This window comes from Mustela lutreola, chromosome X (genome assembly GCF_030435805.1).
Source record: "Mustela lutreola isolate mMusLut2 chromosome X, mMusLut2.pri, whole genome shotgun sequence".
Taxonomy (NCBI): Eukaryota; Metazoa; Chordata; class Mammalia; order Carnivora; family Mustelidae; genus Mustela; species Mustela lutreola.
The window spans coordinates 107,515,820-107,540,682 of NC_081308.1; the positions used below are offsets into that span (position 1 = coordinate 107,515,820).

General features: G+C 39.1%; 1 protein-coding gene across 4 annotated transcripts in view; it reads right to left on the reverse strand.

Moving 5' to 3' along the window:
- TENM1 (teneurin transmembrane protein 1) overlaps window positions 1-17,795 on the reverse strand; it is an 801,117-nt gene extending 783,322 nt beyond the window's left edge. For 2 of the 4 annotated variants that reach the window (XM_059156967.1, XM_059156964.1), the window contains exons 1-2: window positions 17,105-17,795; window positions 802-868 (exon numbers count right to left, since the gene is read on the reverse strand). The gene's annotated coding sequence lies outside the window, so the exon portion shown is untranslated. Of the gene's footprint in view, window positions 1-801; window positions 869-16,936; window positions 17,020-17,100 lie in introns of those variants that run through there. The other 2 variants (XM_059156965.1, XM_059156966.1) reach the window with 2 other exon arrangements.
- Window positions 17,796-24,863: the final 7,068 nt, after the last annotated feature.

A 24,863-nucleotide genomic window follows, 5' to 3' on the forward strand; every position in this document is an offset into this window, starting at 1 on the left:
GTATTTTTAGTAAGAATGAAAGTCAATGAGGGAAGTCTTTCAGGTAAGTTTAGATTTTGATTAACCTAAAGTCTCCCCACCTTGCTACATTTTCTTGCATATTCCTTCTACTAGAGTACTGAATAGAGAAGCAATTGCTTTCTCAATATTCCAGATGAATTCTATCCACTTTGGTACATTTACAAAAATAAAAGACACAATAATTTTTGCCCAGTAGTTGCACAATAAATATTAATTGTGCATATAGACTGGTAGAGGGATGGATGAAAAGAAGGGCGTAAGGGTGACTAAATGAATGCAATACCATGTCAATACAGATATTTTACTTGAGAATTTCCTAAAAAATTAAAACATTCATTTCAGGAGACAAATATTTATTTTGTCTGTAAAATTCTCTGAATGAATTTTTTTTTTCCATTAATATGGAGAAATGCCATGCTTATTTGCAGTCAACAAGAACTACTAAATAGTTTCCAGACATCCTCATTTGCCACTACTGGTCCTTGTACTCTGCAGATACACCCATTAGTGAAGGAGTCTCTTGGTTTTAGCAGCTGTATATAGAAAAGGTCACAGTTTCATTCAAATATGTAGGATAGTTTGCATATTAGATTTTGCAAAAACTCTCTTAACAGTTATGGAGCACAGACACAAACTTATCTACACCATGGCCATTTTAAGGGTTTAAAATAATGCATTTCATCTATATGACACTCAATGAATACAACATTCCATTCCTTTCACAGTATGCAACAAAATGTTCAATTCCCCCAAGTAAATTTCAGTGTAGAATGCACATACCTTGATAGATCCAGAAGTTATGGGAATCAAAAAGGAGACAGCTGAATAAAGGTCACCCTTGTAATTCCTGTAAACAAATTAGGCCAAATTATCCTTCAAACATATGTACAAGCAGTTCCAAAGCAGTCCTTCTATGAGGGAAAGGAAGAGACACAGGAGAGGCTGGGGTGGGAGGAGGCATGGGGGTTGTGAATGAAAGACTTCATTTTGCAATTCACAAAGAATAATGGGGTCAGTCTCCTAAAAGGTCTGCTTGAAACTTCAATCATATTATGTTGCTAATGAAGAATTTTTTAATTAACAATGTGTATACCTAAAGGTCTATGGAATTCTCACCCACAAAGACTGTCCCAGCTTAACAGTATTCAATTATTGTTCAATATATCACTCATTTTGAGATGAAATGCCCACAATTTCAAGGAATTTTCACCAATATAAATATTTTATAGTAATTTAAATTTCTTATACTAAAATAGTCCTTTATAGTTTACCAGAAACATTCACATACACATTTCATTTAATCCTCCAAACAACCCTGAAGAAACAGACTGAGAGGTAAAATGGCTTGCACAGGGTCACATTTGTGGTTAGTGGCAGAGCAAGGATTAGAATCCAAGTCCCCTCACTTTCAGCTCAGTCATTTTTCTAATGTCTCACGTGACTTTCTTCATGACAGTTATAAAATTAACTATATGTCTTGATGGGCTACACTTGGTGCTGGGCAATAGGGCAGGAAATATGTCCTATAATAATCCCTACCATTTCACCCAACTTGAGAGATACATGTCTCTCTCTCTACATACATATACACACATGTGTTTGTGTGTATACATATTTTATTGACACAGAAGTGTTAACAATATATTGATAAATTTTTAAAAAGCACATTATAAAGTAATTACATGAGTCTGGCTTTAAAAAAGACATATATGTGGGCACCTGGGTGGCTCAGTCGTTGGGCGTCTGCTTTCAGCTCAGGTCACAATCCCAGGGTCCTGGAATAGAATCCCACATTGGGCTCCCTACTCAGCAGGAAGCCTGCTTCTCCCTCTCCCACTCCCCTTGCTTGTGTTCTTTCTCTCTCTCTCTCTATCTCTGTTAAATAAATAAATAAAATCTTTTAAAAAACAGACATATATGTATGTAATATATATATGATTTTTGTCTTTCTGTGTATCCGTATTTTCTAATTTTTCTATAACAAACATATATGACTCATACATAAAAAACTATGCTTTAAATTCTCCAAAAACCCATTTTAGGTGGGTGGGGAGATGGGAGACATAGGGAGTGGGGATGAAGGAGGGCACTTGTCATGATGAGCACTAGGTGTTGTATGGAAGTGTTAAATCACTATACTGTATACCAGAAACTAGTATTACATTGCACGTTAACTAATTGAAATATAAATTTTAGAAAATGAAACAAATTTAAAAAGGTTTCAAAAATCCATTTTAGAAAAGGCAGTATGGTGAATTAACACAAAAGAAAAAGGAAAACAAAAACTTTTAACTTTAGTATTCCAATATTTTATGATTGATATCAATTAACCTTATGGCCCCAATTTATCAATCAAGTATTCCCCAAACCTATTCTTTTTATATTGAGGCAAAAATCTCAGTAATAAAGGCAAACAATTTAAAAATTTCTGCACAGTAAATCATGACAGAATATCTAAATGCAATTTTTAAAAAAATGTAGGTCAATAGCATTATTGTCACCTTTGACAAAGATCATCTATGTGAACTTGTAATGATAATAATAGAGTATTATATTAATACTAATGATCGCCATATCCAATATACTATATATATTATATAGTATATATAGTATAATATAATATATATATTATTATATATACTATCATTCCTAATAGACTGAAGTAGTGCTCTTGATTAGTTGCAATCTAACTGCCTGATGTACATTTTTCATCACTGTTAATGTTGCTCAAAAAAGACATAGTTCTGCTCAAGTGTTCATGTGGTTCCATAACAGCGTTAAGTTAGAATCTTTCAAGGGAAGACATTTCAGAAAGTACTTAGATCTAGACTACAAAAAAGTATTTCTGGCTCTTTTGCCACATATACGAAAGCAAGTCTGTAGAAATTGGCTTCATACCCATCAGGGTGATTCTGCAAGGAGGTTAGCAAAAAATGCTTTAAAAAGTTTTGGCAGGTCTCATCATTAGAAATGATGATGAGCCACCCTATGCCTGGGTGGCTCAGTCACTAAATGTCTGCCTTCAGCTGGGGTCATCGTTCCAGGGTCTTGGGACTGAGCCCCACATCTGGGTTGCATTCTCAGCAGGAAACCTGCTTCTCCCTCTTCCACTTCCCCCACTTGTGTTCCTCTTTCACCGTATCTCTCTCTGTCAAATAAATAAATAAAATCTAAATAAATAAACTGTCCTATATGGAGCATTTTGCCTCACTGAGATACACAGAGGACTGGGAAGCAAGAGGGCTTTGAAATGATTTAGCTCTTCTCTGCTCACTTCTCAAACTTCAAACTGGAGCCTTCAGGAAGATATCCTTCCCATTTATGACTAAAGAAGGCCAGTTCATACATAGATCTATATACGATACCCCAAGTCATTTGCCATCACTTACCAGTTCAAACATGTACCACTTCCCTCACCTTTCACCTCTTTATTTCACTCAAGAATTCATTCCAAAAAAGAAACTGCTAACTGTCTTAATACTGCATGTGGGCCAGCTACCCTTTAGGAAAAAAAAAAAAAAAGTAAGAAAGTTTGACAGGACCATCACTGAACACAACCAAATAATGCACACCAGAGGCAAAAACAGCAGGAGCCACAAATGTTAGAAATGCATGTCACACTATTGACTATTGGTTTTGAAAATAGGCTAGAGCCTGCAAGCAAAGTCCTAAAGTCAGATCTGAACAGCTCATTAAGAGTTCATCTAACTCACACTTTAATTAGTGCCACTGCCTCTTGTTTGGTCCTACATAGAGAATAATATTCTACATTCTTCAGTTCTCAGCCTCTTAAAATGAAACCATCATCTGATATTGGCTGTGGAGATGAAATGCATAAATTGAAGGTAAATGAATAAAAGAATTGTCTAAGAGTCTGGTTCAAAAAATACATCTATATATATGAACACACATTTATTAAAATATGCATACATGTGTGTATGGATAGATATCTTAGATGCACTTAAAAAGTGTTAACTCCTATTTGTTTAGGAAATGGGTCATTTTTTACTTGTCTTCAATAATTATTCAATTATATACTAATTATAACTATAACAACTTATTAACACTTTCTGTTTTCAAGGGACTTTGGGCTGCATATAGGTCACACTTCATTTTACTAATGAGTATATCTTTACATTTTGCTACACATACTTCAAAAGCCCTATCATTTTTCTAATGGGACGTTTACCCAAGACCTTGTAGAAAATAATTGTGTTAATAGCAGAGACAGTTTCCCCATTACAATGATCAGTACTCTCAGACAATTAATGCTGCAGCACTCTGTATTGTCACTTTCTTCCTTGGGGCCTAGAGAACTTCTTGGTTTACATTATTGGCTGCAGCTTCTTTTTGTTCTGGCAATATGGGCATTTCTAATGATGAGACCTGCCAAAACTTGTCAATGCTATTTTTCTTCTCTTCCATTAGAGGGGACTGTGGCTGAATAGCCAAGCAATCTATAGTCTAACTTCACTTAATTGTTTTTACTACATGACATGAAGAAATATAGTGAGTAATCACTCCTGTTTTACATGAAGCAAATTGCTAGTGCTCTCCACAGCAATATAAAGTCTTAACTTGCCTAATCTCCCTTGAACATCTTGTTCAAATCCTGACAGGAAAACTCAGCATTCCTTGGTTCTCCAATGACTAAAGACTAGATTGGATCAGTAGATCTCAATTACTTTCCTTGTCGGTAGATCTCTTCAGAATGAAGCAGCCAGAGAACAGTTGGCCCCAGTTACAGCTGGTATATTCCTCTCCCTCTAGCACCACCTCTCAAGGAGACCAGGTTTATCCTCTTTGTTATTTACTACCTAAACCTCACTTTTTTTTTTTTTAATTTTATTCACTTGACAGAGAGAGATCACAAGCAGGCAGAGAGAGAGAGGAGGAAGCAGGCTCCCCGCTGAGCAGAGAGCCCGCTGCGGGGGCTCAATCCCAGGACCCTGGGATCATGACCTGAGCTGAAGACAGAGGCTTAACCCACTGAGCCATCCAGGCGCCCCTAAACCTCACTTTTAAGGTTCAATATTTATTTTTGTGTTTTTTGTTTCCTCTTTGTTTTGTAAATTTATTTTTCTTTTTAAAAAGATTTTATTAAGTGAGTTGTAGGAAATCAGAGGGGGAGATGAACCATGAGAGACTGTGAACTCTGAGAATCAAACTGAGGATTTTGGAGGGGAAGGGGGTTGAGGGGCTGGGAGAGCCTGGTGGTGGGTATTATGGAGGGCATGTATTGCACGGAGCACTGGGTGTGGTACATAAACAATGAATCTTGGAACACTGAAAAAATAAAATTAAAAAAAAATAAATGTTATAAAAGGAAGATTTTATTTTTTTGTCAGAGAGATCATAATCAGGGGGAGCAGCAGGTAGAGGGGGAAGCAGACACCTCATGAGCAGGAACCCATATGTGGGGCTCGATTCCAGGACCCTGGGATCATGACCTGAGCTGAAGGCAGACGCTTAACTGACTGGCCACCCAGATATGCTGTAAATGGATTTTTCTGCAATGAAAGTCATACAGACTTGCTGTAGAAAATCTGGGAAATAGAGAAGATATAAAGGAAAAAAAAATCACCTAATACCCACCTCCCTCAAGGAGACATAATCACTTTTAGCACTATTGTGCATGGTTTTCCAGTCTTTTTTTTTTTCCTTTCTTACATAGTGGGTAAATATAATTTTGTATCCTCTTTTAATACTTGATAGCATAACATAAACATTTTCCTTTTATCATAAAATATTTGCAAACATCATCTTTAATGGCCATAAAATATTACATTGTCTCGGTATACCATAAATCACTTAGCAATTCCCTTGTTGAACATTTAGGTTCCTTCATTTTTTTCCACTATTACAAATAATTTATGGTGAAAATCTTTGCAAATAAAGCTTTTTCTGTGCTTTGCATTATTTCTTTAGGACAAATTCTCAGAAGTAGAATTATTGGGTCAAATGGATATGAGCATTTTTGAGGCTTTTCCTTCAAACTGCCAAATATAGACCAACAAACATTTCATCATGTCCTTATATTCATGCATTTACTCAACCACTACTTATTAAATACCTACCATGTACCAGGCACTGTGCTAGGTGATACGAATAAGTAGTGAAGAAAACAGACATAAAAATCCATGCCCTCATAGAGCTAATATGCTAGTAGATTTGACAAATTATAAATAAACAAAAGTACAGTGGGATACCAGATAGTAACGAAAAGTATGAGGAAAAATAAAAGCATATAAAGGCATAGAAAATGAAGAATCATGACAGGACTCATTACATAAGATGGCCAAAGAAGGTCTCTATGATTAAAAAATATTTGATCAAAGAGCTGAATGAAGCAGGAAAGTAAGCTTATAGAAATCTTGGAGAAAATTCATTTCAGGTAGTGGAAATGGCAAGTGCAAAGGCCCTGAGAAATAAAAAAGCGTGGCGTGTTGGGAAAGTGTAACTAGAATGTTATGACCAAGTTTTGGTAGGGAAAATAGTAAGATGTGAGGCCCAATAGAGACCAAATCATGTAGGGTCTTGTAGACCATGGCAAAGATGTTTAAATTATTTTTTAAATTTTATTTTAAGTGTGAGAAGAAGGCAGCTATTGGAGGGAAAAGAGAGGGAAAATCAGAAGGTCTTATTTATGTTTTAAAAGGATCACCTTGGGTGCACCTGGGTGGCTCAGTGGGTTAAGCATCTGCCTTGGGCTCAGGTCATGATCCCAGCACCTTGTGATGGAGCCCTCTATCAAGTTACCAGGCTCTGAGCTCCCTGCTCAGCAGTGAGTCTACTTCTCCCTCCCGTTCCCGCCATCACCCCCATGCTCGCTCTCACACACTCAAATAAATAAATAAAATCTTTTAAAACAATAAATAAAAGGGTCACCCTGGCTGCTATGTGAAAAACTATGGAGGGGCAAAAATGTATGTAGGGGTACAATTAGGAGGCTATTTCAGTATCCTAGGTGAGAGATGATGGTGGTTTGGTCTAAGGTGTTAGTGATGAAGGAAGATAAAATGATTCAGACAGGATATAATCTGAAGGTATAGTCAACAACATTTGTTAATTGATTGGATGTCAGGTGTGAAAAAAGATGAATCAAGGACTCTGAGGTGTAGTACTCAAGCAAGCACACTTTGCATTACCCTACAAAACTAACAACAACAAAAAAACCCACCTTTGTATTTGTTTCTAATTTGCATTTAATTTTATTATTGAAGTTTGAGCTTTTTTCACATTTATTGGCCGTTTTTATTTCCTTGTGTGAATAATCTTTTCATGGTTTGTCTAGATGGCATTTATAAAATCCTTTCTTCCCTTAGCTTCTATTTCACTATTTTCTGGTTTGCCTCTTACCTCTCTGACCTTAATGTGACTTCCCTGAAGGCTTCTCTTATTTCATCAACCTCTTAAATTGAGTGTTTCTTAAGATTTGACCCTTGCTTCTCTTCTTACTCTATAAACCCTCCCTAGGTTTATAGAACTCCCCTTCCTATCCCTATGATTTCGACTACTACACTGACCAATGACACACAAGTATCTACCTCCAGACTTCATCTTCAGATCTGTAATTTCCTTCTGTTACAAACCATCTCCAACTGGATGTCTAGATGGTGTCTTACATTAAATAAATACAAACCTGACCTCATTAACCTCACCAAAACTTTTTCTTCTATGTTCCCAAATTGCTTAATGGCATTACCTAATTTTCCAAGTCAAAGTCGCTAAGTCACTCCTCCCTCTCTCTCACCCTCTAAATGTTTTCATTTCCCAAATTCCACTAAAGCTACCTTATAAGAGGCTCTCGAATTCTCCACTGCCCATCTATACTGTCACTGTCTTGGTTCTTATTCTCATAACTGCTCACAGTTGCAACAGAGTCTCTCAATCTCTCAATGCTACTACTCTTAATCCACTTCAAACCATTCTTCCTACAATCTTTCTAAAAACCAAAGCTGGTGACCTCTCCCCACTTTAAAACCTTTCATCTAATTCCATAGACTCTGCTACAACATACTACATTGCATGAGTTTGGATAAATGGCAGGGAAACTACCATTCTCCAGTATAACTCTCCATACAGGAAAATCTTAATACATTCATTCACTCCACAAATATATACTAAGCATCTTCTGTGTGTCAGGCACATAGATTTAAAATAAGACATTAACCTTGACCTCCATTTCCCCATCTGGATAGGATAAAAATTAAACTCTACTACCCTGGGTAGGTGTTCTCCCTTGCTAATTTAGCCTTGTGCCCTTTCACAATCCTTTCCCATATGAAATGTGGTTCGCCATATTCTCTTGACTAAGCCAATTCAAATGACACATCCTTTACAAAACTATATCTACCTTTGATCTTCCAAAACATTCTCATTATTCCTCTTCTAGAGCATCGGTTACAAGATAACAATATATGCATATAGGTTTGTCTCCTCCATTAGAATCTAAGTTTTTAAAGTGTCCTTCTATCACTGGGTAAACAGAGGCTTTTTAAAAAGTTTTGGTGAATGAAGAAATGAAAAGACAAAGTTTTTTCTTCATGAAGATTATTTTATGATGTATAAATCTAACCCATGTAATACTGAAATCTTCAGGAAAAGAAGAGGGCAGTCCATAAGACCTAGAGAGTCTTCCATAGAAAAGACTTGAGACTTCAATACACATTGCCCTAGAAGTCTCTGTAATGTTGATTCTTTTTCTGCCTTTTCAACAACAAAGAAGTCCCAAGTATTTTGCTAAATATCTGGGACCAGTGTTCTCTCATTACATCTATTCCTGTTTTACACATTTCTTAAACATGTTTTATTCCATTTTTTACAGAAATATATTGCTGAAATTTTGTCTATTCTGTGTTGAAATGCCCTTAAAATATTTCCGTTGCACTGAATTCTCATTGTTTACATTAAAATTACCTCACTTTCTCAAGTTGTCCAATGTTTCATCAAGGCACTATCTCAAATACGGGAAAAGAACAAAACAATGAAAAAAATGTAGCACCCTTGTGTTAACACTTCAGAGGTTTGAAACCAAAAATAAATGGTGTCACACCTAAGTGTTGACATTTTATTACACTAAACATGAAATCACAAACGCACCAACAACGTATGGATATGTGCACAGAGTACATCTGTAATAAAGAATAACAACCCAGGAAATTAGTGTATTATTTTAGCTTCTACCCAGGATCATTGAAAAAATGTATGAGCCAAAAACAATACAAAGAATAATATTTCACATTACATTTAGAATTCTCTAGGATACACATAAAGAAATGGTCAGATTTAGAAAAAGAATAAAAAGATTAATTGCTGCAAAAACTTAGTGTCTCAGAGCTTCCTTTTTCATAAACCTATGCACTACCTCAATTCTTAGAAAGAAAGAAAAGAGAAAGAGAAGGGGGAGAAAATGAGAGTGACTTTATTGTTATTTCAAGGCACTTAGATTTCTCAAATCTAAGCTATAGGTATCAATTGGCCAATCAACTGCACAGCCTTTTCCCTTAGAAGTCACTAGATCTCATTAGTGAAATTAATACTGTATTTCCAAAAGGAGTTTCTTATTTGACTTGCATAGCAATGATGTCAATGTTTTCCTACATTGTTTAAAGTTCTAAACATATAACCAGTCACAATCACAAAGATATATTCATTTCAAGTATAGAGTAAGGAAATAAGTGATGTATGTATTTGTGAATGATGCTTGTGAAATCCATGTCAAAAATGTACATATACTTTTTAATAAATATTCCTTTGGCAAAAAATCCCATCCCCTCACATATAAATACAAACATATTTTGGGGCTAGTTAATAGAGCAAGAGATCACACATCAATATCACTCAAATGCTTGCAATTTTAAGAAGAGCAGCTTTAAAAAAAGAAAATCATTAATGCTAAAGGGAGGTAATGCAAAGAGTATAAATTCAAAACGTTGATCAGAAACATTATGTTGATAGGAACTGAGTTAGCTAGGAACACTGCAGATTTAGAAGGCTTCCAGTCACCCTGTGGTTGTAGTGTATTTATGCACCTCTATATTTAAACACAGGTGGTAATTAGCAAGATTGAGACACCTTTAATAAGGCATCATCATAGGTGCAAAGGATGTGTAGCATAAGATGAGTTCATTATCAATAACTTCCCTGAATTAATCATCTCTTAGGGCATTTAATTTTAAATGTACCTGAAAAAACCTGGATCATTGAGATAGGCCATCTGCAGTATCTTTTTCTAATTTCTCTGAACAACTGAAGAGTTTTCTTAAAATGCCTATATACAGCTGGGACACAGAGATTATAATACCTAATAAACCAATTGACCATCTATTCTGTCATCTTCTGTTTGACAGGTGTCTAAACCAGACAGAGGCATGAGAAGTAATATAACCACTTAGAATCCACCAATTAGGCAAAACCATGCAACTGGGAAATTTTCTTCTTGACCTTAGCTAATGATCAGATTTTCCCCGAAGTACGCAATGTGCTTTTATTTTGGCTGCTTTAAAAATTCTCATTCAAACAGACAGCTAAAAACATTAAGCTGCAATTCCAAACATTAAAATGAAAATGGATTTCCTTTGATATAACCATATAGGGATTCTACTGCAAGTTTTATATATACAACTACATCAGCATCCCAAATATTCACAAAACCTTACATTTAAATAGGAAAACAACTGAAAAGTAAATATACAGTAATTTCAAAAGGGAAACTAAGGTGTTAACAGCAGAACATTACTTGGATGAATAACTAAATTTCATTGATCAGATATTTAGAACCATTTAGATGACTGACTGCTATTGTACATCCAAATGCCAAGCATCTGCTGAAAGGCCAGAAGAAATGGACATGATACAGAAGAAGAACACAGAGAGATACTAGGAAATCTACATATTCAATGATGATGATTGCATTTTTCATGTTTTACTCAGGTATTTTCATATCACACTAATATGGCTTACGTAACAAAAATAAACCACTGAACAAAATATATGCAATTCAATATCCCACAAATAAATACCAATATCATCAATATTCCCTAAAATATAAAAATGTAAATACTATTTTTCTTATTTTTTTCTATTTTTAAATCACTACCTTATTCTATCATTAATAATTCTGCCTAGGATATTTATATTTTGAAATTCTGGTCACTTATTCTAATGACGTATAAATATAGATTTTCCTTCTTTTCTCACCACGAAAATCCTTTTGGGGAATCGCTCTTTCTTAGCCATAATATAGAAATTTTTTTATAGCCATAAATTCACAGGAAAAAATATTAGTTGATCAGGACCCATAACTGATAATATTGCAAAAGGCTTAACATGGATTGCAATTCAGCTCATATTAGAGTTTGTGATTCCAAAATTCAATTTTGTAAGTCATAATCAGCCACAAAAATGTTACAACAGAATATGAGAAACATTAAACGGCAATTTCCTCATTGTTGACTACTTATCAAGTGACAACTTAGTCAATTAAAATTAGAACAATCAGTATGCTTTATGGTGACGGGTAAAATGAGTGTTTTACAGATTTCAAATAAATGTTTTCAAATCCATTTGGTCTCTGTAATAAAAAAAACAAGTGGGGCATAGATATTTTAATAAAATAGTTTTTATATTTGGAAAGGAAAAATAACCAGTCCTACTGGAATATTCAAGCATCATTTATATTTAACTTTACTATGATCACTAACTAGGTTTCTTCAAAGTCTACAAAATCATTATTTGAAAGAACATATTTTTTCAATATAATAGCTATTATGAAACTATTTTGCAGCTGTAAATGTCCTCATAGAATTAAAATGCTCTGCAGCACACATAAATACCAACAGGAATGCACAAATCAAGACTCTATTTCTGTGATTATTTTGAAAGAACTGCTTGAGTAGGGGACAAAAAGGGTAAGCGGTAAGATCTTCAGGAAAATGACAAAGATGGCACTGATTTTTGTTCTGCGTAATCATTTATTGCTCGCAAATTCAATTCCCCCAGCCTTTTACGGTTACTTTCAGGGACCAACAGGCTGGCATGAAATTAAATTAACAAGCAGGTTCCCATCCTGAATTAGTGACTCCCAGCTGTCTGTCCCGTCTAGTTTCCATGGCAGTGGAAGAATCGGTGGAAAATGAGGTGCAGAAAATTTTAAGAAGCTAACATATCAAACTCTTTAAGTTGATTTCTTTAAACTGATGAATCAGTAGTGGGGGCGTAGGGGGGAGATAGAATTGAAGCTAAAGTTTTTAATTTCCTGGCTTGTTGAAAAGGCCAGTGTGTTTCTGTTTTGTAATTGCTAAGGGATACAAGCAACATCTTACACATTTCATAGAAGGCTGTATATTTAGGATGGCATACAAGTCATTATGTATTTTATAGTAATCCGAGAGTGTATAAGGTACTCTACATTATTTTAAAGTATTTAATTTTATTTTTGCTTTCTGTTTTGGGCATGGATATTAAGATTCATCAGCCTGTTAAGTGACTCCAAACATCCAGAGACTAAGTAAAAAATTCTCTCAACCAACCAGATGTTTGTTTGCATCACCCCAAACAGCTAGATGGTTGACGGAACTTTTCACTCACATATTTGAGACAGCGCCATAGAAACCTGTCATAAGCACCCAGAAAAAAAAATACTAATCTTGGCACATACCTACAAAAACACAGGTATGAGGGCTCAGAGTAAGACCTTCACTGGGGGTGATCTACCAATATAAAAAGAGAGTATTTAACACATTTTCCTATTTCCATTTTCCACTTAACTTCTCCGCTCATACAGTTAGAGTAGGGTGGGAACGGAAAACCCAATATTTCAGAATCATTACATCACATTGAAAACATCATCCAAGAGGTAGTGGTTAGTTGGCATATACGCATGTTTCACCATATGCTATTGTTTACCTAAAGTGGAGGCTTGGACAGGAAGTAAAAGTCGGATTTTTTTAAAAATTGTAAATTATCCAAGATTATACTTCCAGGTCTAGAAATGAGTCCTAAAGTTACATAAGAATTTAACAGGCTTTATTTATCAAACTCTAAATTATTATTTTTTAAATATTAGGGATCCAACATCAACTGTAAAAATATTTACTATCTCCAATTAAAGCTAGTTTGCTTTGATTGTACACAAAAATGTTAGCAGTCCAAGTGATATAAATATTATTATACAATAATTTTCAGTTTATGCTATCAAATTCCAATTTCCTCAGCCTTACTTTTCATGGGTTCCAAATGTAAGCAGTTTTTTTGGTCTTGCTAAATTGTACCTCCATGCATCTAGCAATCTACAAAATCCTTATACATTATATAATTTTCATAACAGAGTACCACATACTGAAGAGACACCTATGGTTGGACTATCAAGGTTATTGGAATAATCAAAAGCTGTGTGAACCCTTTTCTAGCATTCATCTGGTCAAACTAAGCACAGTTCTAGCTGGTGATATTTATTTGATATTTACTTTCCTCAGTTCTAAAACAAATTAATGGAAAACAGAAAGAAATAGAAATAATATATTAAGCCAGGATAACAGAAAGAAAGAGAAATAACGTATTAACCCAGGATTCAGAATGTTTTACCTTTCATGGGAAAGAAAAATAATAGTAATCTACCTTCAATACAGTGATTTAACCTAATACACAGAGCCTGCAGATGATTTAAAGCACTTATTGTATATGGAAACAGTTCTGAAATTTGATTCTTCTTAATTTTTTATAATCAGCACCTACATTCCCAGCTATGGATATATACTGTTGATCAGAATTGCTTTTTACAATATTCATCATTTAATTTACCTGTAGTTGTGCTCAAACCTTTATTCCAAATGGTAAATGAAGGGAAGCTTCTTTTCTTTTTAAGTGTGCATGGATTACTACTTTTGAGGGTAAACTGGCAGGAATTTTTTAAAAATATAGAATTTTAATAAAATTATTATACATGTTTTATGTATGATGCATGGCATTCTTCAGAGATAGCGTGTGTGTGTGTGTGTGTGAGAGAGAGAGAGAGCAAGAGAGAGAAAGAGCAAGGGGAAGAAAAAATAGGTGAGTACTATAAAAGATTTATTTTTATTAAAAAAATGATGAGTATGCTAAGCACTGGTCTTCTATTGACCTCAGGTCAGTAAGTGGGTAAATAAATAAATAAATAGTTTAGGAAACCTTAGGGGATTTATTAGTCATAATCTATACTAAGCACTTAGTAACTAAAAACTGAAACTGATGAACATTTGGGAAAAGCAAGCTTCAAGCAAAAATTACATGGATTCTAACGGCTATCTCTAACAGAATAGAAAAAAAATTTGTTATATTAATTAGTACTGAACCTTCTTACCACTTCTAAGTTTTTAAGATTGACATGGAAAATGTTCAGAAGCAATGTGCCAAAAGAATATTTTGCAGTTTGATCATTTAAAGTATTATTGTACAGAATAAACTTATACTGAGCTGTTCTGCTTCAGCAAGAGTCTTTGTATTAAGGGCTTCAGAAAGGTACAATGACTATAAAGGAAACTATGATTATGTCAGTGTTATTTACACATACGATAGCTGAATTGAAACAATGAGACTTCTAGGGTATTTGTACTCGGACGGACGTTGAATTAGGCCTTTGAATGAGACCGTAATTACATATAATCTGATTTTACTTTTCAACACTCCTAAATGTTTGAATATTTGGAGTCTTGCTTAATCACCCTTACAGCACAATGATTCTACAAAGCCTTCTTTCCTTCAGCCTCATTACATATTATGTTCATAACTGGGACCTAGAACTAATGGCAAATACTAATTCATGTATTAAAAATATTCATTTTTCTACTGTGTCTGGCATTGTTCTGGGGACTAGACTCTGTTAGTTTTATTATGCAAATGTCAAAATCTCTTTGTAGAGTTGTTTTCCAGAAACACCTGTTTATCAAAAATATTCTGGGGGACAATCTGAGCACTTTCAACTAACATTTAAAGCATGGATTCATTTTGGAAATTACCTGAACCTCTCTTCAAATGTATCTTGTGACTTTTATTATCATTAAAATGTTCCAACATTAGCTGAATATATTTGAAAGCTTTGAACTACCTTCAAAAACAAACCAATTCTGCAATAGTAAATAAGTTAATACATCACCCCGAAAAGTCTTATAAACTTCGACCAAAATGGCAAAACTAAGATTCTGCTTTTCCAGTTATTTACTTTAAGAGGCATACTATGTCTTATAAAAATTCATTTCCCCCACATTGCAGATGTGAAAAGCAAAGAGGGGGTGTTTAGCAAATAAGCAAATACTGGGTAATCATGGAGCATAATGTAAAGCTGTGGCTCTACTTTTAATAATAATAATAATAAAATGCCTTTCCTTCTTAGACTGTACTCTTTCTTGGCAGCACTTAAGTATCCTATGCTCCAAATTGAAAGTCTTTGGACTAAGAAGATAAACCAGGATATTTTAGCCAAAAGATAATAATAGAGCAGACATCTGCAATGTCTTCCCGGAACAGGTTAAGAATAGGGGCTGATTCTCACAGTATAGTGTACCTGGTTTGTTAGTTGTAATCATAGAACAACAATCTAAAATTCAAGGAAGCTGTCTGTGACCCTTACCACAAACGCGATCAACTAAATGTTAATCAAACAGTACCTATTAGAGTCCACTGGGGTATTTCATTTCCTTTTGGTTTCTAAAACCGAATGGCTACTAATTGCCCTTCCATAGCACCAGTAACTTCTTTTCGTATTTCTTTGAGCCACCCAAAACACACCTCGGGATCAACATTCCAGGGCGAAAAAAACCCGGGAAAGTTGAGGCGACTCCTGACCAGCTGCTTCATATTGAAAATGTGGAGTTTTTCTATACCTATTAGCATATCGCCAATAGCAGTGATGCAGATCTGCTAACCCGAAGCTGCCGACAGTAAGCGGGAGCTGCAAACCAGCCCTCGCCCCCGCCCCTACTCTCCTGGTGTCGAAATAGATGTCGAGACAACATCTACTAGTGGAGGGAGATCGTCTGTCTCTGCAATTGTAAACAACTGGCTGCACTGGGTTTGCTGAAATGTTTAAATACACTCCTGACTGCAAACACATCCACTCACTAAGTCGCGCTAACAGTCTCCCTTCACCACCTCTAGGAAAAGCATCCTAAAACTGAATTGTCAATCTGCCGGTTGTGGAGTGGAAGGAAGTGAGGTTACATTTCTCCAGGCATGCCTAGAGGGTACTTGGCGCTCCGCAGTTGTACCAGCCGCTACTAGATTCCCGGGATGTAATGCAAAAAACCCACACACAAACCCGCGCAGCTGAGCGCGTGGTTAAAGCCAAAACCGACGGCTCCCCGAATACCGACTACTGCGTAATGATTGTCTCTTTTGACAAAGATTGAGGTATAGGGAGGACGCACCGGGTGGGGCCCCAAACGGTGTAGGTTAGAAGGGGGTTCTAGAGTTCCCCCTGCCCCGAATCTGGGCTCCCCGCGTTAAGGTTCAAAGAGAAATTCAGAAGCAAACAGGTACTAAAGTGCGTCCTAGCCCCTAGGCATCTTCTCTCGGAGAGGGCACTAGCGGGACCCAAGTGGTCGAGCCCCGAGCGAACGCTCCAGGTGGGAGGGATGCCGGAGGAGAGGCGCCCTTGTCTCTTCTCGGACCGAGCCCCCCCCTTTCCCAGCGTCCAGGTCCACTTGTTAGAGCGCCCCGGCTCTGCGCAAGAGCCAAGGCGAGGGCCCCCCTTTTACAACCAAAGGAGTTGGTTGGCAAAAGTGTCGCCTGTAAAGCCCAGCAAGCCCCCGAAAGCAGCGCCCCCAGGGCCCATTGGAAGCTTGAACTGCGAACAAGGCCGACCTCCCACCTCTCCCGGGTGGTCCAGAGCCCCGGGCCAGGCGGAGACCCAGAGAAGAAGGAGCTAAGGTTCTGCTACCTCGGGCAGGACTCCCAGCGCGGACACAGCCCACGGTTCACAACCCCGTGCAGCCATCCTTCGCCTGCAGCCTCGGGGCGAAGTTCGCCCGAGTCCTTGGGGTGGGAGGTGGGGGTGGGGGCCTCGAGCCAGAGGGAAGGAGATGAGGGCGGGGAGAAACGCACCTACCTAGTCCAGGCGCAAGTTTCGGTGGCGTCCCCAGGTGCGGTCCTCCGCCCCCTCGCCAGGTGCTCAGCCCCGCCGGGTGCAGCCGGTGCCTGGGACTTCAGGCGTCTCAGCCGGTTCCTGCGGGAAACGACTGTAAATCCACATTACTGTTGGAGCTGCCGCTTGGGCCCCCGCATCGCTCTCCTCTGGCTGGCGGCGGCGGTGCTCCAAGCCGGCGGCCGCCGGGGGCAGGGACCGAACCTGGCTATTGCCGCGCCAGCGGACGATCCCTGCCAAGAGGCTGCTTGCTCCCGGGGTCGTGTGTGTGTGTGTGTGTGTGTGTGTGTGTGTGTGTGTGAGAGAGAGAGAGAGAGAGAGAGAGTGTGTGTGTGTGTGTGTATACGCGTGTGCGTGTCCGTGAAAGAGATAGTGTGCGTGTGTGTGCGAGCAGAAGGGGTGAGCTCAGCCCCCGGGGCACTCGGAGGTGAACTCCGGGCTAAGCCGGAGCCCGCCGCGCTCCCGGGTGCGGGGCGTCTGCACGGCTGATGGCTGTGCTGATGTTGCCGTGGCCACCGCCGCCGCGCTCTAAGGCTGGTAGCGGTGGTGCAAAAAATGTTTCTCCGCTACTCGAGACCAAAAAACCTGCCCTGTCTACTGAGCATGCCCGGTTTGACAGCTCTACAGCCGAGGATTTTTTTTTCCCCTTTTCCCCAAGACTCCAGGTTTTAGCCGCAGCTGAGATGAGGGAAGGAGGAGGAGCTGGAGGAGGAGGAGGGCTGAGGGAGCAGGTAACCGGCAGAGGAAAGGAAGTGGAGATGAGAAAGATCAGGGTGTCAGAGGATGGAGAGAAGGAAGGAGAAAGCTGGAGATGGGAACACAGGAAAGAAATATGGATCAACTAAATTCAGATTTTGTACCACAATAAGTTCCTAGCCAGGGGACTCTCATGACTAGATTTTTTTTTTTTTTTTTAACCCTCGAGGGTTAGGTGAGGTAGGGGTTTCTGAGGAGCGTTTGTCATCCCCAAGATAAGCCTGGGACAGTGTTTCACAGTCATGACATACACAAATGCGCGTGCACACCACACACACACACACACACACACACACACAGGAGCGTGATCTCCGCGGCGCTGTGTAAAGCCTCAGGACTGATAGAAAGAATGTGAAGTCTTTTGCCAGTATAACTTTGGAGGGGGGGGAGAAGAAGAAGAAAGAAAAGAAAAGAAAAAAGAAAAAAAGCGAGCAAACGAGAGAAATTGTTTGGGTTCCTCCTTTTCCCCTCTCCCCCGCCTTCCAGAAAAGCCAAGCCCGTGAGTGTCGTGCGTAAGTGATCCGCAAGCTCTCTCGCGTCCGTCTGTGTGAGAGCACCGCTGACTGCCACCAGCTGACAGTGTGACCCCAGAGCACCAAGGCCGGCCACCCGCAGCCTCCTGGCGGCGCGTCAGCTCAGCACTGACAAAGTCCTCTTGGAGGGGGTTGTGGGGGGCAATACTCCAGCTTCTGCCCTGTCAGGCCGCCCTGGTCCCTGGACTCCCCAACCGGCTCTGCCCTCCACCCGGCCGGGCCGGAGGGCACGTACCCTGGCGAACCCAGCGCCCTGCCCCAAGCCCAGGATCCCTCCTTTCCGAAACACCCTCTTCAGCTTCCTCTAAAAAGCGGAAAAGCGGAATCTACATGTCCAGAAACTCGCTTCGGGAGCTTTAAGGGTCCTACTGGGCATGCTCAGGACTTGGGGTGCCTCTGGTGGAGGAACTCTCCGGCCGCCAACATCTGCACGGCTGGGCCAGATGTGAGGCTTAGGAGGGAGGCGTTTGGCGCCCTATTGGAGTTTGGCTCCGGCTCCGGAAAGGGCGGCGGCGACGCCCACAGGAGCCTTCTCCTTCCCGGCTTCCCAGCAAGAGCAAGACCGTGGGAGATACCAAGTGCCGAGCCAGGGGAGCTGCACCAACTGGAGAAACAGGAGTCTTGCGTACTCCCAGACCCCCTTCCCCCCCAGCGTCACCCCCGCCGCAGGCAGGTAGGGGGCGCGCAGAGCAGCAGCAGAGAGAGAGAGCCCTACGTGTGTTCGCGGTACTGCTAACCTCTAGGTAAAGAAAAGAGAGCGGGAAGAGTCGAACCTTCTTTGGGAGAACGACGTTTACTGCCGGTTTTCTTGAGTGAAGAAAGAAGGGCGTGTGAATGTGTATGTGTGCACTCACGTTTGTAATTTTGCTCCGCAAGAGCAGGGACAGGAAAGCGAGAAGCTATTACCGAGTTGAGAGCCCGCTAGGGGTTGCAAGAAGGCACATTTGGAGCCTTGGCGGGCGCTAATTACCGGAAGAGTTGCTCGCGGCGCGGTGGGCGCGCACCAAAGCGTCCAGCTGTTCTCCGCTCTGGGCGGTGGCAGCTGCGCGAGGACGGTTTCCGGGCTGTAAGGTCTTCGAGCTCTTGAGCAGGGGGGACCGGATTCGACTTCCGAAAGAGAAGTAGTATAGGGTGACGCCAGGGGGAGATCTTGGAACCGTGTGTTCCCATCCTGCTGGTTTTTAATACAGGTATTTGCAAAGAGGGTGCACTGTAAGCCCGGCACACCACCGAGGAGAGGAAATAAAATATACCGAGCTTAACACTCGGGGAAATCATCTGGGAATCAAGAGCTGTTTTTTTTTTCCTTCGTCCCTTTTCCAACATCGCCTTCAGTTTTGGGCAGGAATCCTTTGGATCCCTGCCGTTCACCACCCCACCCCCACCCTCACCCCCACCCCACCTCTCTGCCAACAAAGAAACAAAAGATGACAACTCCACTCTGTGAGGGGATAGCAACTGCTTCCAGAACCATCTCTCTTGAGCTGTGGAAAAGACAACCGGAGAAGGCATGGTTGGAAAACCTGTGTCTTGCCATGAATATGTAAATGAACCTTCCTAAAACCCACTACCCTCCTCTGAAACAAAACAAAAAACATGTATATGTGTAAACATACATAAATATCTTAAGTGAAAGAAAGATTCCTTGTTAGGAACCACCAGAATCTTGAACTGTGGAGGGAAAAGACTTTCAGGACACCTCCTCAATTCCCAACTAAGAGTTCTAGAAGAAGGAAAAAGAAACATATGGCCAGTCGCTTCTCCAGTGACTCCAAACACTATGAGTCTAAGGAAATTCTGTAACCAGTTATTAAGGAAAGAACTCATAAATGAAAACGAAATTCTAACAGAATGGGAGGTGGACAAACCATAACAGCCATGCAAATAGACTATAGGATTTAAAACCAGGATCATCTCACTCACACTTACTGTCTCTTTTGTCTTTTGGAAGACCCAGGAAAGAAGGGGAGGTTAATAACTAGGGATTTCATGAAAGGAAGTTCAGTTTGTTTCTCTCTTGGCAATTCGACAGTCCTTTTAATTATTATTATTTTTTTTAATTCTCTCACTTGCTGTATCCTCATTGTATTTTCTCTCACATTCTTCCCTCTCATTTTCCTTACCAGTCTTCCACAGCTCCCAGGAATCCTTAATTCTTTTGGTCTGCAGCTGTCTCCCCTTGGTTCCTTCAAAAACATTGTTTCCATTTCTAATTCCAAAGTATAGAGGGCTCTGTCAACTTTTCTTCCTTTCCAAAGAACTGATTTACTGCTTCTGGAAGTCCACAACCTGATACTGTAGCTGAATTTCCTAAATCATTTATTCAACTTTAGGGATTCCCTAGACACATTAAAGTAGCAGGAAGTTGCAGAATTTTCAAGTCGTTTTGCTCATGGGAGCAAGAATTTCTATTTCGTATGTGAGTATCAGGAAGAAGACACACTAAATTGCCAGTTTCAGGATGTCCAATGTAAAGGAAAATATAACCAATTGTAATGGAGTACACAATCTGTATAGGACAGTTATTCAGTTGCCTAGGTTATATTATTCAAATAATTTGCTAGGAATTTTAAAAGCGATAAGCCTTTTCATTAACAAAGACCACACACATGTACGCATACACCTTTGGACATTTATTCCCAGAACCAATGTAATTACACAAATTCAATTCAGCAAATGATTATGGAGCATCTACTAAATTCCAGGAACTGTGCCAGCAATGGAGATAGGTAACGAAATTGAGACTTAAGCTAAGAGATGTTCAAAGATTTGTGAACAATTCACTAATGGACAAGCATATATCGAGTGGCCATTACCATGTACCTAGAACAATTCGGTACTAGAGAACAATATTTAGATGTTCTGGCCTTGAATTTTTTTTTTTAATGTATTTGTTTCATCCATAGGTTTCATTCTCTGCAAAGAATGCATAACGGAGAATATCACTTATTTCAATCTTGTTTCTAAGTACCCTCATAAGTAAGAGTGTAAGTACAATAATATCAGAAGACTAAAGTCAATAACAATTACATAAAGAAAATCAATGTGAACTATCTGAAATGAAGGAGTTTTGTTTGGTTGCTTGTCTAATGGGAAGATGTATTCAAAGGCACATTTTCAATACATACTGTGGTGCACCATTATTTCCTATTGCAACTGATAACAATGTCATCCAGAGATCAGCTACCAGAGATTATGAATGGTGCTGGCACCTTAACTTTTGGCTATAATGATTGGAAGCAACAGAGGTAGCTTAATGATTTTCTACCCAAACACTTTGCATAAACAGAGCTGTAAAATTGCAATCACCAGCATGCTGCTAGGGAGTGCCCATTTCTGGCTGGCTGTGGGCCCCTCTGGGGACAGCAGTCACATTGGAGGAAATGCACTTGAACCTGGTTGTGAACAGTTGGTAGCCAGGATTCTGCATCCATCTGTTCAGAACAGAATCAGGCACATTGTTTTTTCACACACCCAATTAAGGCTCAAGAGAACAACTGACAAGCCAATCAAAGTCTTCACTTTACCTATTTCTGTTTGGTATCCAAATGAATCCTGAAGATCCATTTTTCTGACTGGAGTTCCAAGAAGAAGCAAAATAGTTTTCCCCCTTTGAGCTTCAGCCAGTCACTCTGTATTCCACATAGCAAGCCCTGCTTACAGAGGTGTACATTCATACAGAATATCCCTCATTGGAAAGGCTCCATCAGTGCTCCTGCACCTTACTCTCAAAATAAAATGTATCCCTAATGCAGATTAATCATAACCTTCAAAACTAAGACTTCTCAATAGGGTGCAGTGGCAATTCATTTGCATTACTGCTATAATGGATTCAAATAATTGCTAAATTTGAAATTATAGACAATGAAAAGAATGGCACCTTGGCCTTTAATTTATATGAAATCCATTTATATTTGATATGCATACACATAAAAATATGGCAATAGCAATAATTTCTACCCTCATAAAGATAACAGAGTGCCTTCCCTTGCCAATTTGAAAGCTGGCTTTATGCTAGTGTTTGTCTTTTTATTGGGAATACTTTTAAGAATATTACTTTTTGGTACTTTTTAACTATAAGGACATTACTTTTTGGCACTTTTTAACTATTACAGTTGTTGAAAAGGGGAAATATTGATTTCAAAATGTACCATGATTTCTGTTTGAGAGATGAAATTACACGCCAGAAAGAGATTTGAAAAGGGTGTAGAACAATTAGGATTGTTCTGTTGGCATTTAAATGCACTTGAACTTCTCTCTAACTTTGTGACCTCATCATAATAACCTTTAAAGTGAATTATTATCATGATTGACTTACAGGTAACTATTAATTTGTATTGAAATAACTAAAGCATTTAGTGCTTCTAAAACGCATGCTTAATAACAGCCATAAGAAGACTTTTATAGCCATATACATTAACAATTGCTATTAGATGCTAACAATTATTAGGATAATCTATCATAAACAGATTTTAAATGCATTTTATATGAAAATTGGAAACTAGAATATTATTTTCCATGCAACACAATAAACATGAATAATATCTTTTCAGACTAAGGAAACAGGCTCTCATACGTGTCTTCATCCTTTTGTTCATACTTTGATTAAGCAAAGATTTATAGAATACCTAGTATGTGCCTATTTAGTGCTAAATACTGGGACCAGAGTGATAAACAAAACACACTTGTTCTTATCTTTGTGTAGATTATGGTCCACTGGTAGGAGACTGACAAAACCAATCCCACAATGAGATATGCACTTCTAAACTGATGAATGCTCTGAAGGAAAAGAGCACTATTGACAAGGGAACAGCAGAGGAGACATAATTTAGATTGAGATTGGAGGGGTTAGATAGGCTTCCCTGAGGAAGTGGCTACTAATCGGAGGCCTGGAGAATGTGCAGTAGTTAATATTCCAGGATCAGAGAAAAGACTCTACAGTATTTGATGTGAGAAGTATCTTGGCATAGTCAATGAATACACGGACATCCTCTGTCTCTGGAGTGTAGTGAGTGTAAGAAGTGGAAGAGGGGCCCCTGTGTGGCTCAGTCAGTTAAGCTCCTAACTCCTGATTTCAGCCTAGCTCATAATCTCAGCATCATGGCTCAGTGCACAGTGGGGAGTCTGCTTGAGAGTCTCTCTCCCTATGCCCCTCTCTCTGTTTGTTCTGTCACTCTGTCTCAAATCAATCAATCAATCAATCAATCTTTTTTTTTTTTTTAATTTTTTATTTTTTATAAACATATATTTTTTATATACATATATTTTTATCCCCAGGTCTGTGAATCACCAGGTTTACACACTTCACAGCACTCACCAAATCACATACCCTCCCCAATGTCCATAATCCCACCCTCTTCTCCCCAACCCCCTCCCCCCGGCAACCCTCAGTTTGTTTTGTGAGATTAAGAGTCACTTATGGTTTGTCTCCCTCCCAATCCCATCTTGTTTCATTTATTCTTCTACCCACTTAAGCCTCCATGTTGCATCACCACTTCCTCATATCAGGGAGATCATATGATAGTTGTCTTTCTCTGCTTGACTTATTTCGCTAAGCATGATACGCTCTAGTTCCATCCATGTTGTTGCAAATGGCAAGATTTCATTTCTTTTGATGGCTGCATAGTATTCCATTGTGTATATATACCACATCTTCTTGATCCATTCATCTGTTGATGGACATCTAGGTTCTTTCCATAGTTTGGCTATTGTGGACATTGATGCTATAAACATTCGGGTGCATGTGTCCCTTTGGATCACTACATTTGTATCTTTAGGGTAAATACCCAATAGTGCAATTGCTGGGTCATAGGGCAGTTCTATTTTCAACATTTTGAGGAACCTCCATGCTGTTTTCCAGAGTGGCTGCACCAGCTTGCATTCCCACCAACAGTGTAGGAGGGTTCCCCTTTCTCCGCATCCTCGCCAGCATCTGTCATTTCCTGACTTGTTGATTTTAGCCATTCTGACTGGTGTGAGGTGATATCTCATTGTGGTTTTGATTTGTATTTCCCTGATGCCGAGTGATATGGAGCACTTTTTCATGTGTCTGTTCGCCATCTGGATGTCTTCTTTGCAGAAATGTCTGTTCATGTCTTCTGCCCATTTCTTGATTGGATTATTTGTTCTTTGGGTGTTGAGTTTGCTAAGTTCTTTATAGATTCTGGACACTAGTCCTTTATCTGATATGTCGTTCGCAAATATCTTCTCCCATTCTGTCAGTTGTCTTTTGATTTTGTTAACTGTTTCCTTTGCTGTGCAAAAGCTTTTGATCTTGATGAAATCCCAGTAGTTCATTTTTTCCCTTGCTTCCCTTGCCTTTTGCGTTGTTCCTAGGAAGATGTTGCTGCGGCAGAGGTCGAAGAGGTTGCTGCCCGTGTTCTCCTCAAGGATTTTGATGGATTCCTTTCGTACATTGAGGTCCTTCATCCATT